This window comes from Melanotaenia boesemani, chromosome 20 (genome assembly GCF_017639745.1).
Source record: "Melanotaenia boesemani isolate fMelBoe1 chromosome 20, fMelBoe1.pri, whole genome shotgun sequence".
Classification (NCBI taxonomy): Eukaryota; Metazoa; Chordata; class Actinopteri; order Atheriniformes; family Melanotaeniidae; genus Melanotaenia; species Melanotaenia boesemani.
Genome location: NC_055701.1, coordinates 14,396,745 through 14,409,693, shown reverse-complemented (window position 1 = coordinate 14,409,693; position 12,949 = coordinate 14,396,745).

Here is a 12,949-nt window from a genome sequence, read left to right as displayed (position 1 = left end):
TGTGTTTAATATAAGAACAGCTTCTCTTTTCTTTCAGAAAGAAAAGTGAACAATATCCTGAGGCCTTATGTTTGAACTGTTTTGATATGACAAGCTGACACTTGTGTGTCTGCAGCATGTAGCACTTAAATCTCATCTGGTGATAGATGCAACTTTCAAAACCACACTTGTGAAGATGGCTTAAATAGGCCTCAAAGTAAATGTCTAGATATATCGTGACCCCTTCGATCTCTATCTGTCCATCACTGGAGTAATCTGACCACTGTGGATAAATACTGAGAGAGGTCTTCAAGCACTACGAAGAGCAGTACCTTAATCATGGCTAATCCCTGGTAGCTAGACATGTCTTAGGGGGACATGAGACTGGGCACATCACCCCAATTAGCAGTAGCTATAGCGTTAAAAACCTATCATTAGGAGCACATATCCTTCCTGTCACTCAACCAAGCTTCTGCCTCTGCTTAGTGCACTGTTAAACTTTGTGCAGCAGCCATGTGGAGGTGAGCACACAAGCTTACTTGCACCTATAAAGCAGACATATGAATGAATATGTGTAGATGCTTAGAAAGTCAATGCAAAAATGAAAGGATAGTATTTTCAGTTAGTTAAATTGGGCCTGTTTACCATGTTGCTTGAGGGGTACATCAACATAAGAGGCTGAGTTATGCATGAAATTCCTCCTAGCATTAATAAGAATAGACAGTGCTTCAAGCCGCACGTTTGATGTGTTGATTTTACACGACAGAAAGAAACATGCATTTCACATAGTTTTCTTTTGGTTAATGAATGATAGAGGAACATGTACAGGCATTTTGAATGTCCATATAAATATCAGCTCAGTATGCAGATAGGGTCCCTGGTGTTTTATTGTGAGATAGTCTATGCAGGCCTTTGCTGGAAGACAGTGAAGCATTAACTGTTATCTCAGCAAAAGCACTACCATTAAGCCTGCAACAATAAGACCAGGGTCAAGGATGAAGTTGAATGACAGCTCGGGATGAATATAATTTCCACGGAAGCGATAAAGAGGGGTCTTGTACTCACTCTAAAAAGCAGAATAATAATTTTTTTCAGCAGGTTGGCTGCTCTTACATATTTTCATTCTTTGCTCCATTTTCGAGTGAAGAGGTCAGATATAAAGGAGGACAATGACCAACTGAGGGAGATTGATGGTGAGAATGAACAGGCCAAACTAAATCAAAGCCATTCACTGTTAATGAAAATCAGAGAGAGACCGAACTGTAGATAATCTTATGGGCTAACGTATTAGTGATAATGAATTCACGCTGCCACGTTTAACCTTAGTTTTGCAATTCATTATATTTGAGATTAACAAGGGAGGGAACTTAAGTGAACTGTCTGCAGGGAATTACAGCTGGGGCCTCATTGTCAATCAAGGATTGTGTTTCGATGTCTTTCATTAGGGTTGGAGGAATTAAATAAGACTTTCTTTTAATGGCGAATGGCTCTCCCATTTAACGCTTCTCTTGCTCTCCCAAGATGGTTAACTCTTCATTACCCAAATTAAAGGCATCCATCTCCGTTGGCTCCTGCCACATTTCCATGACCTCTACCTGTCAAAACTTTCATGTAAGCTCTTGAGTGATGGATGATAGCCCCCGAACCCCATTGTCAAAATTATCCAGTGACTGTCCAACCCTCTCTGATCCATTCAATCCATCTCCCCAGGCTACGTGCCACCAGCCATGATTTAACAATGAAGCCGGGCTGCTAATTTACTTCTCATAGAAATTAGACGCTACCTTTTAATTATATGCCTGGGAGTGTTCTAAAAGTTCACAAGGATCACCTCGAAAGCTTTTAACTCCACTTTGTGGGGGCTGATCATTTATATTCTTTCACCGTGTTATTTCAGGGGTCTTTCAACATACCTAGGACCAGAGGGAATTTGACAAACCACCAGTTGGAGAGAAGGAAAGTGTTGAAATCAATGTTCACATTTGAAGGTCATCCCTGTTGTTAAAGGCGGTGATAAAGACGGGAAAAATGCTTTAATGGGCCATTACAACTAAATGTTTCGTTAACTCTCTTTATCACATCTGACTCAATAAAAAGCCAGGTTTTAGAACATAATTAATTGAGTATTTGACAGAGAATTGAGAGCTAATTTTCAAAATGTTAATATATGCAGGTTTGGTTCAGATCAATAGATTAAAAAGCTGTAGGTGTTACAGGTTCAGCCCTTGGATTGCATCACACTCAGCTGTTTACAGAGACTCTCTGTTGACAAAGAAAGCATAGTTCTCTGAACTTATTTCCGTTTTTATTTTTTTTTTTACTCTCTATTTGCATCACCTTCAGACACATGTAAATATTCAAACACATGCCACATGTCATACATAAAACATGATATCAGTAGTCCCTTTCTTGTCTGACCTCTTGTCCTCCTGCTTCTCACCCAGACAGATGTAGATAACAGTCTGGACACACCTCACTTCCTGAGAGGAGAGTTATGGCTTCCTGGGAGAGGCACCGCCATCCCCTGGAGCCCTGAAAAGTTCGACAGCTACCTATGGAGAGGGCACGTCTCTGACTTGTAGACCTGCTCTGAGGCTTCTTCTCTCTCTTTGAGATCCACCATGTACCTGTCAAAGGGTCAAAAGGGGACACTCACAGCAGACAACAGAGGTGTGTTTGTGTTTCTGACTGTCTTTGTGTGGGTGTGTGCATGCACGTGTGACCCCCTCCTGCTGTGACAGATGCCAGGCTGTTTTTGTGTGAGGTGTGGGAGTGCTGCGTGGGCAGGTGGGTAGACATGCATGTGCTTGCATGTGATGGGAAGTGTGTGTGGCTTAGAGCAATCGTATAAAATGAGAAACTGCACTTGTCAAAATATGCAGACATGACTGTGGATGTATTTGCATACACTGGCATATGTGTGTGCATGTGTCTGTACATGCACACGCACGATCTAACTGCAACAGGAGTCAAATGAGAGCCTGCTTCCAGGCTTCATAAACAACAAACTCCAAAAACTGTTGTCTCATAATCAAAGCCTAGCAGATGGGGGTGGGTTGCTGTTATAGCAGCCGAACAAATGATGAGCTAATCGTAGAGAAGGAGGTGACCATAGCTGGTTACAGCTTATTTGGGATTATGACTCAATCAAGGAGGCTTATGGCACTTAGGTAATTATTTAATCAAAGGGTGGACGTGTCAATAGAAGTCGACAAGTGATTAATTCCAAGCCAGGGGTGGCTTCAACTCATTTTTACTGGTCTTCTTTTGCGACAGTGACAGGATGAAGAACAGGTGATGGAATGATTGGGTGGATGACAGCTCTGGTGGAACAGTAATAATTCCACTGGTATTTAACATTAACCAGCTTTTAGCCTGATAACAATATAGTGCTGTTCTTGATTAAAATCCTTAATTAGTTGCATTAGAGTGTGATTAAAATCTTAGAAAAGGAGAGCAAACATCTGTAGATCAAGAATCTTTCAAATCAACTGGTGTCCCAATGACTGCTGCTGTGTCTCAGCTTCAGCTTTTATCAGTACCTTACCCAATATGTGACAATGCAAAGCTATACGTGCATTTTTGCTACCGGGAAATTGTGTGTCTGTATGTGCTAAGCCTTTTCTGAAAGGCCTAGGAGAGGAAGCAGGCTAGGAGAAGGTGTATGACTCATTCAGCCTATCTTTAGTGACCTGCTATTATTTATAGCAGCCTGTAGGAGGATAAAAGGCACTGGAGAATTTTCTCTGTGATCTGCCAACAGCTTTCTACTAATAACTGTCATTTCTAAATGTATAGAAGGCTTTCATGTTGGAGGGAGTGACCTGATGTAAAGTATCTCCACATCTTAGAGATTGGATTGACTATGCATAAGGTGGATAAAACAGCTTAAAACTATTTAACAACTTCAGATGCATGACTAAAAAGGTAATTTAGAGTTTCAAATAGAGTTGATTTCAAGTTGTTGACAGACACAAAGTAAAACCATGAAGCTGCAATATAATTACACGAAGTAAAGTAAAAGTGCCTGCTTACTGGCAGTTTTATGTAATTCAACCACATTATGGAGAGGGTGGTTACTAGAACCCTGTTGTCTTTTTCCCATTCTGGCTACATTTCTGGCCATTAGGGCTGCTTCTGTGAGATTTTCTTTAGGTCTCATTTGACCCACAAAATCCCAGGACCTATAATCATTTATAGAAAGAAAAAAGGCAACAGTAGTAAAAGAATGCAATGAATTATCTGCATTTATATTATTAAGTCTAATGACACATAAGCATAGTACATAGCATAAAATAAATTAATGGTTAAAGTAAGTTAACAAGCAGTCAAATACCACCAATCATTACTTTTACCCATAAAAATATGAGATTTTTAGGATTGCCAATTGCACAACAGCAGTTCCCAACTCTAATGCATGTGTGACAGCGGCATTGCTTTTAGGGAAATGCACGTAGAAAATAAAAAGTGAATTTTAAGTAATGAATTCTCAAAGTACGTGACACGTAACTGAAAGGATGGAAACAATCCCCTTGTCTCTCTGACAGACTAAGCATTAGCTTAGCATTTGTAGTGAATAATCCTTTCATTCTCCTAACCCCTGTTGATTTTATCACTATGGTTTGAGCTTCCCAGGTACTGGGGCCACTATCAGTGCAGGAAGGGTGGGATCCCAAACCCACTGCATCCACTGTTTCTTGGCTAATGTTTTGCTTCTTTCAGTTTTAATTTGACAGTAACAAGGTACGCACAACAATGAAAACTTTTTGTATTTCAGTTTGTGGGGTTAAATTGTCAAAAAGTTTGGAGAGGATGCTTAGGGAATGTCCAAATATAAATCAGTTTTTTGTAACCACTTCTTCTATTGAATTACAATACCAGTCAAACGTCTGGACACATTTCCCCATCAGATTCTATGGGAAAGTATGTCCAAACTTTTGACTGGTACTTCATATCACACAATGCTGCTATACTGCCATACCAGAAACTGTGTAGTGTTGTTTATTTGATTCAAACAGATGAATGGAACTGTGTCTGATTCACATTTCTTTTTGTAGCTTTTGAAAAGACAACATCAAATTTGTTACAGTAGTCAATGAAAACCTGCCTCTTTTTTTATTCTGTTTTTACCCAGGAAGGAAGCAGAACCCTGCAACCCTTTTTAAGCTCAAGTGTATGAGTTAAGACAACCAAAGGGTGTTGCATCAGGACGTCAGAATCTCAGTTAGAAACAAAGCCAACTGAAAGTGGAACCAAACTTGAAGCACTTTAAGAAGCTCATAGAGGTCATCACCTTGGGGATTGTAGAAAATGGAAAGGAAATGTGTGCCCTCTTGTGTATTCTGGTATTATTTGTGTCTTCATAAAAGGCTTGCAAAGACAGCTGGACCAACTTGCAGAACACAAAATGCAGAAGTACTGATTCTGAGATTGTGTTCTCTGGTAGCATCATCACACTCGTATATCATCACATAGCTGCTGTAAGGGGTTCATAGTATCATACTTAGAAAAAGTCATCTATCCACACTACATCTTGACATATGTAGATTCAATGAATTACATTAAAAGAAGAAGCATCTTTAATCTCTTCATGTTTCTTGTAGAAGTCATATAAACATTTCTTCTGTCCAGTCTTTGTTCCACCGAGGATTGAGGCACTGAATCGTCTTGCATGCTGATTCATGGGATTCCCCTCTATGTGTTTTACTGAGTCCTGCTGTTTTGTTTGGCTGATGGGGAACAGGATGTGAGATTTACACCAGCAGAGACAAACGGGAGCAAGTTGAGACACAAAGATGGACTTGGCAGTTCACTCCCTAATCGTGTCACCAGAGAAGAGAGATAAACGGTGCAAAGAAAACAAGCAAGGGGAAGCCGAGTATTTTTCCTGAAGCTGCACGGAAGTTTCTAATTATATCAAGTCAGAGGCCTGCAATCTCTGCTGAGACACTCAGCCACCCACTGACACACATTCACCAGCATATACACACATAGACATGCACACACCCGTGCTGTGACCTAACCTTTTCTGGCCTTGGAGCCCCTTTTAAGTAGGGACCAAATTAGAGAGAGGGAAATATTGTCCTCCCTCTTTGCTGCTGCTAAAGGCCAGTAATCTCTCATTTACGCTGACATTAAGGAGGGACATGTTTCACAGAGACATACTTCTGTCATTAAAAAGTGAGAAGAGAAGAGAAGAGAAGAGAAGAGAAGAGAAGAGAAGAGGTGTGTGTGAGGTTGATTGAGGGCAGGGCTGTCATGCTTGGTAAAATGGAAGCTAAGCCACAGAGCCCCCAGCCCCAGGCGGGCAGATGGTGGGGTGGGCAGCAAAGGGTGAGGGTCCGCTATCTCTAATTCTCAGCTGCACTTGTAAGATATGCGCTATGTATGAAATGCGTTGGCACAGATCCATGTCCTTCAACTCCCCGTGTACCCTAGCGGCTCCACCCAAACCAGCTGTGTCAGGGTGAGCTCACTGGGCCCTGACAGTAGGGATCAAAACAACATTCGAACGCAGGCTGCCATCAAAACAAGTGAGCACCCACTACAAGGCTCCCATTGCTGCCTCACAAGGGGTGAGGTGCATTTCGAACAGCAGCGGGAATTCTGTCTGTGCATTTCTCCTTCTATCAAACACAACGATGTCTAATGCATTAGTCAGCCATCATGTCGCACTGTGATGTTGCAGAACACAATTAGCTCTTTGAGCAGCACTGGAAGCCAAACGTGAACCGACATGAACCTCAGAGCTTTGTATTCAGATCAAGGCAAAGCTCAAAAGCTCCAGCAAACTTTGCTACCTTTCTTCGTGAAAGAGAGCACACACACTTCACAGAGGCATGTGAGAGTGACAGACAAACTAAACGAGTAAGTGCGAATGGAAAAGGGAAAAAAAAAAATATTTTCAGCAGCGTACATGAATGTTAACTTTCAGTCCATATGGGCCAAAGACAGGAAATGTGTGCCTTCCTGTTTGATTATATTGGAACAGAAGAAGCTCAAAGATAAACATGCAATGGTAGCGGTATTAGTAATGGGATGCTTATTTTTACTGAACAGGTGTTCTCAATGAAGGCGCCCAATAGTCGACCCATTTAGTTCTGTGGTGTAAAAAAATGGAGACGATTAACGAGTAATATGGGGAAAGAAAGGATTAAGGAAAACTTCAAAGCTCTGACAGATGAAGTTTCAATCAGTTCATAAATGCCTCTGGACTCAAATTGTTCCCAGTTGCCCCAAAAAGAGCTTCATCCTTTGAAATTTGAAATTAGTCTAATGAAACTGTTAAGGGGTCTAATTTTATATGAATTTAAGTATATTCACCACATCGAAATGTATTGTTAGCAAACCTCTCTGCAGAGTTAAATTGCCCTCCTCTTATTTCTCATGCAAGCACAATAAACACACATGTTTATTACACACACACTTGAGCCACTTCCTCGACTATCAAGGTATTATTAGTTGTATTTGTGGGTAACTGGAACAGGTAATCAGTTGTTTAGCACTCCTCTTCCTTCTTCAGGAAAGAGCTGACAGCTTTAGGCCATCACTTGGGTCAAGCAGTAGGGGCCTGCTGTGTTACCTTGGTGTTTGCACTCACACACAATCACACAAGGTGATGGTCTGTGCGCCTGTCACGGCGAATGGAGACCTGAGTGACACGTCCTGGTAACGGAAGGTTACATCATGTAAATAATGTAATACTCTGGCAGACTTTAATGACATCAGATTTTAATTTGTGTTTAATGCTACATGCACATTTGAAGAGAGAGGCCTCAACTGTTTGCTATTCTGGTCTGCATCTGTAAGCATCAGCTGGCATTAAAATGATATTTATGGTAATTATGAACTTGATTATGATGTTTAAACTTAATGTATTCTTTGGTTCAGAATACTTACTTGCTAACTGAGATATTTTAGAGATACTGCCCACTTATAGTGCAGCCCTGCTAACCATATGCTGTTTAAAACTGATTATCATATTTGATTAATGAGTATCATGCACAATTACTGCAATATAATTGGACACAGTGGTCGTTTTTGGCACTGCTCCCTGACAGTGGACATGTGCTGACATGACTAAGGGAGTTAAAAAGGCCAAGCAGCTGCTTAGGCAGACGTGACTTCTACTTGAGCCAAAGGAGAAAATAAAGTTCAATGTTGTATGTATATTTCAATGTATTGTTTACTTAGAGGCTCCCAGATGTTGTGAACATGTGGATGTTTTATATGGTAGTTAACAGCAGGTCACATTTGGACTGTAACTCCATCAGAAACAATTAACTGTAAACTGTCTAATGTCCTTTCTACTGAACATTAAGTTCATGCTGCTTCTTTGCCAAAAGACAGTGGAATTCTGATTTTGGCTGAGTGGGGGGTGGATTTCTTTTAACAACTACTGTGCTTCAGAGCTGTATAAATAAGATTCATTCACCAGCAGTGCGAAGACGGTGACAGTAAACTGATCACAGCACTGAACTCTCTGACTCTGTGGCTGGCGTTGTTGTGTGCTGCTGTGCAGACACCTAATCCAAAATGTAAGAGTAGTTTGTTTCGAGGAGGGCTTGCTCTGACATGATACAAGTAAATATAGCTGTTGTCTGGTGGCGTCTGATCTGATTAGTGTGCCATGAAAGGCTCCATTGAGCACAGGAATCTGGTTTGTGCAACATGTCCAATTATAAATATATAAATGGATGACTGGATCTCCGCTTTGAAGGCAGATGGAAAATTCATTACACCAAACAAGCCTAAATTGGAAACAGAGAGAAGTTGAGCCTCTGTTTATGGTTTTCTGGCTTGCTCCTCACCTTTGCAAAAGGTTAACAGTATTAAACATTTGATTGGAGAAAGATCATTAGTGTCAATTGAGTTTAAAAAAATACATACATACCTGCAGGTTGGGTTAAGTCATCACAGCCTCCGGAGCTAACTCAGTTTCATCATCACAGATGGCTTGTCCCTTACCCAGGATCCTCTGGCAGAGGTGAGGGGTCATCCAGCCATCACAGGAAACCATCAGTGTGTAACTGACCCCTCCTGTGGCCCCCACCTTTCATCTGTCTCTCTGATTCATTTGCTCATGTGACAGATACCGACTTTAAATGAAACGCCCCATAGACACCCTCCTGGGAGAATCTCTCAAGCAAGATATATACACACATTCTTGCTGCTTTGCTAGTGAGTGCACATTCAATTACAAGAAGAGAGGTGGGCCTTTAGATGTTCACTACTCATGGCTCAGAGCTCTGCTGGGTCTGTTGGCTTCTGGAGAGTAAGGCCATCCACTTGCCTTCAGCAGCATATCAGGTGTCCTCTTGCTTGTCTCTCATGTGTGATTGGTGTGTACCTTCCGTGCAGTAACAGATGGGGCTGTGCTTGATGTGGTGGCATCCAATATTCATTCAATCTAGACAATATGTAATGGACAGCTAACAGCAGTTCAAATTAAACTACCAGCCAGGATGTTAATGATATGACATGAAACATAGTCCTTACACAGTATTTCTTTTTTCTATAAAATTAATACCAGTTCCTTTTCAGCTGAAACACCAATGGGTGTTCCCTGTCCTCATGAAGTTGACATGCATATTGAAATATGAAATTTAGAAATTGAACTTTATGTTCTTCCATCTTGACCATAGAAGTGAAGAAGTGGAAAAAGAATAAAGTGCAGCACTGGCTACAAAGGTACTCTTTAGACAATAGGTTAGAGCTGATTTCAAGATCCCAACTTGCCCTCCACTAAGAGACGTGTAGGCTGCGTCTAGATGTAGTCATCAGGGGGTGATTTGGTTGATATACGAGGAGACCTATTGCTCATCAGAAAGCTATCCTCCATGCTGATTGAGTCACATGTAGAGCTGCTGGGATAATTTTTCACAGGGCTGCCAGGTCAATGGTGTTTGATTGGAACATGGTATGAACTCAAGGATTTCCACTGAGCTGAGTACTCTCAAACCCTCATATTCAGTCTCAAGATCTTTTCTCTCACCCCATCACAATCTAATTATTTCTTTAGTGTTCACTTCTGGTTTGTTTCTTCTTTTTTATATCTAAAATCAACCTCTGCTGCTTTGGTTTCTGTATCTTCATTTAAATACTTTTCTCTTTGGGTACATTTCCCTGGCCTCAGCCTGGCCCTGGCCCGGGGGCCCAATCTGCTTGTTGAAAGGTAACAAAATCTTCCGGAATGACCCACTGAAATCTCTAAGCTGATTCACTGATGTTTCTGTCAGGGAAAAGCACAAAGTACCGGGCTGTATTTCCCCCCGCAAAGCTAGAGGTGTCCATTACAGCAAAGATCTGTGCAAAAGGGAAGAGGAAAAAAAGAGTCCTTGATCCTGAATGACCTGTTTTAATGTGACAGAAAGAAGAGGAGGTTAGGACACATACAAACACATATTTTAAAGAGAAAGAGAACCCTGGTCTAAAACACCTGTTCATTTTGCTGTTAAGATGAATAAGGGAGCTAGCTGTAACTCTGCCAAATGCTTGGATACACAAGTTCAGCTGTGCACTGAAACTTTAATACTTCACAGTGAAAATCACAGTTTTGGCACTTCGAAGCTGAGCAACTCAGTTCCCCTTCATTACCTTTCTCAAGAAAAAAATGAAGGGAAAAAGAGGGAGAGACAGCAAAGCTTAAAACGAGAGAAGAAAGGATATGAACTAACCAAAGAAGCATGGCAAAATACCTGCAGTGAGTTTCAAAAACCACAAGATCTTTCATCTAACTGTTTTGGCATTGCCAGGTGGGAGTTTCAGCACTGACCATAAGATAGGTATGCCTAATCCTCTTTCATCTACAATATCATACAATGGGAGTATCTGTCCCAGTGAAGAGGCAGATTCATGCAGACATAAAAGGCAGACAAGGAGTGTTGCATGTCTGTACCAACATTGTCCTGGTCCTTATTATTCCTTGCACATAGCTGTAAGTCTAAACAAGACCCACTTCCTGAAGAGGACTGCTGTGCACTCGCTGCACTCACGCTGGCCCTGGTGTTGTTCTGCTCCGACGTGCATGCGAGCAAGTATGTGTTTGTGTGTGCAAGGCTGCTGTGCCGTTGCAATGACCCTGCTTTCTTTCTATAGGGGCTTTCACTCTGCAAGAGTTCAGCCCCTGTAAGGAGGGAGCCTGTGCTGGTACCTCTCTTAGCCTCTCACTCTTGTGCAGACATCTCCTCTCTTTCATTCTCTCCTTCCCTCTCTCTGCAGCAGCAGCAGCTTGAGTGCTTCCAGCTGCCGACACTGAATACCAACTCCCACACATACACACACTCGAAAATGACATACACACAGGTACAAACTGGAGTAGTATAGAACACATGCACAAAGACTGCCCTTTATGCACATGCACATATACACATAGCTCACTCATTTGTTGAAATGCCTGCAACAGTTTCTTATTGCTTCATAATTTGCCCTTCTTTAGCTTTTATTTGTGTAGCATGCATGTTATCACAGATGTCTACTTTCCTTTATGCAGACCTGGTTGGAATGGGGATTAGTTATTGTCTACACTCTTAATACTCTCTTTTGCACAAAGACTTTGCAATACAACAGGTAACAAACCATGAAAAATACTTCTCTGCTATACCACCAAAGAAAACTCCAAACAAACCAAGCAAGATTAAAAAACAAAACAAAAAAAAAAAACAAGAAAAAATGCAGATTCATTTCTGTCAGAGTACATGACTGCAATGACTGTGTCACTGTCTGAATGCAGCCTGACAGAGACTGTGAAGCAAACACAGATGTACTGTACATGCTCATGTTTAGTAGCAGCAGCATGTCTGTCAGTTTTTTCATCATGTTATGAAATAAGAGGAGAGAACCAGAGGAACCTGTTGCTGGGCTATGAGACTGAAGCAGCCCAGAGAAAAAATGGTAATACAAGCTAGAGAGCGGTGGCGGGGGCCTGCCGGGGTGTAACCATAGCTGCTAAACTTGCATTCAGGCCTTTTCCAGAGCTAGACTCAGGGTATGCAGACAACCTAGGGACTAGAGACTTAGGGAGGACTTTAAGCCTCTTTGTCAAGCTCCTTGGAGCTCAGTTGACTGCTGTGAAGAGGCAGAGGCATGCAGCTGTCTAGCAACAAGAAACCCCTCATTCCACAGATACTGGCCTGTGGTTAAGGAGTGTGAGTATGAAAGTGTATGTGGTTCCTACTGTGTGTCTAAAAATGTGGGTTTAAATTTGTGAAAGTCGACCGTTGATGAATACCACACCAGGTGAGACAACAGACATTTATGAAGTTGAGGAACAAGTTTCTATATGAAAGACAGATAAATAAAGTTTATGTGCTTAATTCTCAATTTTCCACACAATATTCATATAGTTAAAAATATAATTTAATGTAAATGTCTATTTCTCACTTCCAATTGCACATATGCTGTGAAACAGCTTTCAGTTGTATTTACCCTCCTAACACCGAATGCTTTCTAAATCATAAAAAATGCTGGCACTAAAGGATTAAAGAGGGAATATTGTGCTAATTTCCATCTCTATATTTTTTAGTTTTGTACAAATTTTGCACGATTCCCCAGTTTTGTTTTTTTTTTTTCATCTTATCTTATCTTCTCTTATCTATCTTATCTTATCTTATCTATTTTATCTTATCTTATCTTATCTTCTCTTATCTATCTTATCTTATCTTATCTTATCTTATCTTATCTTAATTCACTCATTGCTGGAAACAAGTCATGTAAGCTCCTGATTCTTTAAGGGGCCGTCCCCACGATGCAGTATTGCAGTGAAAGCGCAAACGTATTTTAGCAAACCACCCTTTTATCCCCACGAAGCCAGGGATTAGCCTCCATGAAACCGATCATGTCTGAAACCAGGTACAAAGGTGGGTAGGTTTGAGACCTCCACCCTCTGTGGTACTGTGAGGACAGTGCTACTGCACCACTAGAGGATATGACGTCAATGTGACGAACACACGCCAAACACAACAACAATAAT